General features: G+C 40.4%; 1 protein-coding gene across 28 annotated transcripts in view; it reads left to right on the top strand.

The window, feature by feature from the left end:
• Window positions 1-675: 675 nt before the first annotated feature.
• eps8a (EGFR pathway substrate 8a, signaling adaptor) overlaps window positions 676-3,620 on the top strand; it is a 28,760-nt gene continuing 25,815 nt past the window's right edge. For all 28 annotated transcript variants that reach the window (XM_068219562.2, XM_073945767.1, XM_068219556.2 and 25 more), the window contains 1 exon segment: window positions 676-842. The gene's annotated coding sequence lies outside the window, so the exon portion shown is untranslated.

Here is a 3,620-nt window from a genome sequence, read left to right as displayed (position 1 = left end):
ACCAGGCATAAACAGGCTTCATAAATAAGTGAAGATGTGTTTAGGAGAGTTATTTACACACAAAACAAACATCTTGACAGATCAGGGTCAGTTCAGCAGTTTTGCTCCTTCTGATGATGATGATGATGATGATGATGATGATGGAGAGGAAAGGAAAGCTCAGCTTTGATCAATGTCATGTTCTGTGTGTGTGTGTGTGTGTGTGTGTGTGTGTGTGTGTGTGTGTGTGTGTGTTGTGAAGCAGCAGGTGGAACAGGGCTGGTGTAGTGAAGCGTCACACCCACACACTCTTTGTTCAGCTCTGTTTGAACTCGGCAAATAATAAAACACCTTCATCATCTGATCAATTCACTGAATATCAGATCATATTACAGCTGCTGAGTGTTCACTGTACTCTGTGTGTGTGTGTGTGTGCGTGTGTGTGGCCATTTTACTCATTAGACAGACAAGTAGATAGATAGATAGATAGATAGATAGATAGATAGATAGATAGATAGATAGATAGATAGATAGATAGATAGATAGATAGATAGATAGATAGATAGATAAAATAAAGTTGCTAAATAATATTAACTCGCTCTATCTAGGAACAACACTACTACTAAATTGGCAACACTGGGTTCACCTGCGCGCTCAGGTGTGATGTCATGTCTCGTGCGCGCGCATGGAGGCGCTGACGGGTGCGCGCGCTCGTGTCTGTGAGGCGGAGCGCGGTCAAACTCACACAGACGGAGGATCATTTGCTCATTTAACGGAGAAACTCCGTGACAGTCGCCGTCAGCGGACGAGCTGTGTGTGTTTGTGCTTCTGTCATGCGGTAAAAGCGGAGACCGCACAAACAGGTGAGTGTGTTGTTTACACACACCGCAACACACACAAACACGCGTATTTACACAATACAGACTGCTCACTGGCGCCGATGGGGTGTGTACTCCCTTTACACTCAAACAGCAGCTCCGTCGCGCCGGTGGTTTCGCTGGTGTGTTCATTACTGTGTTTATTTCGTGTGTTGATGTCGCTGAATGTTCCGTTTGCTGCTTTAATGGCCGCGCGCGGTAAATACTGAACCGGTTGCCATGGCAAAGTCTGTCACGCGCAGGTACAGGCACGCGCCCTTTCCTGCTGATCAATTTATTCATTATTATCTAGCCATTGATCTGTCATTGATTTATTGATAATCACTGCAGTTACTGTATGTTTATATTGTTAGATCAGACATTATTAATACATCAGTGCAGTTACTGTATGTTTATATTGTTAGATCAGACATTATTAATAATAATCACTGCAGTTACTGTATGTTTATATTGTTAGATCAGACATTATTAATACATCAGTGCAGTTACTGTGTGTTTATATTGTTAGATCAGACATTATTAATACATCACTGCAGTTACTGTATGTTTATATTGTTAGATCAGACATTATTAATACATCACTGCAGTTACTGTATGTTTATATTGTTAGATCAGACATTATTGATACATCACTGCAGTTACTGTACGTTTATATTGTTAGATCAGACATTATTAATAATAATCACTGCAGTTACTGTATGTTTATATTGTTAGATCAGACGTTATTAATACATCACTGCAGTTACTGTATGTTTATATTGTTAGATCAGATGTTATTAATACATCACTGCAGTTACTGTATGTTTATATTGTTAGATCAGACATTATTAATACATCACTGCAGTTACTGTACGTTTATATTGTTAGATCAGACATTATTAATAATAATCACTGCAGTTACTGTACGTTTATATTGTTAGATCAGACATTATTAATAATAATCACTGCAGTTACTGTATGTTTATATTGTTAGATCAGACATTATTGATAATCACTGCAGTTACTGTATGTTTATATTGTTAGATCAGACATTATTAATAATAATCACTGCAGTTACTGTATGTTTATATTGTTAGATCAGACGTTATTAATACATCACTGCAGTTACTGTATGTTTATATTGTTAGATCAGACGTTATTAATACATCACTGCAGTTATGGATGTTTATATTGTTAGATCAGACATTATATATTAATACATCACTGCAGTTACTGTATGTTTATATTGTTAGATCAGACATTGTTAGCTTTATATTGGGTGTGATCTGGTTTGTCCGCTTCTGCAGGTTGAATGTGGGGATTCTGGGAAGCTGTATGCTCAGGTGTTTCTGTGTAGTGTAGTGAATGGTTAACGTCCCCTAATAAGGGTGTAGTGTAGATCTCTAGTGGTTCAGTAATTGGTGTTATGCGCAGTGCAGGTCCCAGTGGTACCGGGTTAAATATGGACTCCTGTTACATAACTCTAATGATTCCATTATCTTCTGTTCATCTAGTATATTATGAAATACATTACACTGCTGTCTGAAGTGTTCTTATTAGGGCTCCACAATACATTTACATGTGTTACTCTAATTATTGTGAAAGCGCTGTACAAATGAAGCTGAGTTAGTGTATTTATTACTGTATTTATCAGTGTTTGTGATGAGTTTATTATATCTTGTGCAGATTTGCTCCTCTACTAGATCATCAGAATAGAGCTGCTGAAGTGATCTGCTGATATAAGCGCTGAACATTTCTCAGAGTATCTCCCCGGCAGTGTGTGTCGGCCGTGTTTCTGCATCAGTGTCAGAGCTGCAGATGTCTGTGGGAGTTGTTTATAAACTCATCTGGGTCTTCAGAGTCCATGTGAATCCTCCTCTGGCCCGCGGCCCACGGTTCCAGAGTATTTCTGGATTTTCCCAGTGTGTGTGTGTGTGTGTGTGTGTGTGTGTGTGTGTGTGTGTGTGCTGTTTTGTCTCTGTGGGAGAGTCTCAGAGCTCTGAGTGTTTGGTGTTTAACAGATCTTCAGGAGTGTTCATGTTTAATGGATTATCTGTATTGTGTTTATTAGATGTATTGATCAGGGCTCTCCACATCCTCTGGGTCACGGCGCCGCTCTGCTTTAATAAATGTGACGCTGTATACGGTTAGCACTAAACTCATCTAAATGTATTCCCAAAACTGTTCTGATCATATTATAGTACTGCTTACAAATTACGCTGACTCAGTAGTCAGCACTGTGGCCTCACTGCTCTCAGGTCTCAGGTTTGAGTCTCGGCTGGGTCAGTTGGTGTTTCTGTGTGGATTTTGCATGTTCTCCCCGTGTTGGCGTGGGTTTCCTCCGGGTGCTCCAGTTTCCCCCACAGTCCAAACACATGCGCTATAGGGGAACTGATCAACTACACTGGCCAGAGTGTGTGTGTGTGTACGTGAATGAGTGTGTATGGGTGTTTCCCAGTACTGGGTTGCAGTTGGAGAGGGCATCGGCTGTGTAAAACATATGCTGGAATAGTTGGTGGTAATTATACATTCATAATTGTAAATCTAGCCAAACCTGTGTGTTTTAGTGTGTGTATTAGCAGAGCTCAGCAGTGTGTGTGTGTGTGTGTGTGTGTGTGTGTGTGTGTGTGTGTGTGTGTGTGTGTGTGTGTGTTTTATTGTGTTTATTCATAGCACAGCTGCTGGAGCTCCACACAATGAGACGCTCTTCTACTTCCTGTCTGAGAGACGTGATCAGAGCCGCAGCGTGACGCTCTCCTCATGCCTGAATATAGAGAATATAGA

The sequence above is a fragment of the Danio rerio genome, chromosome 4, assembly GCF_049306965.1.
Source record: "Danio rerio strain Tuebingen ecotype United States chromosome 4, GRCz12tu, whole genome shotgun sequence".
NCBI lineage: Eukaryota > Metazoa > Chordata > Actinopteri > Cypriniformes > Danionidae > Danio > Danio rerio.
Note: the sequence above shows the minus strand (reverse complement) of the source record. Positions and strands in the feature narration are given on the sequence as shown.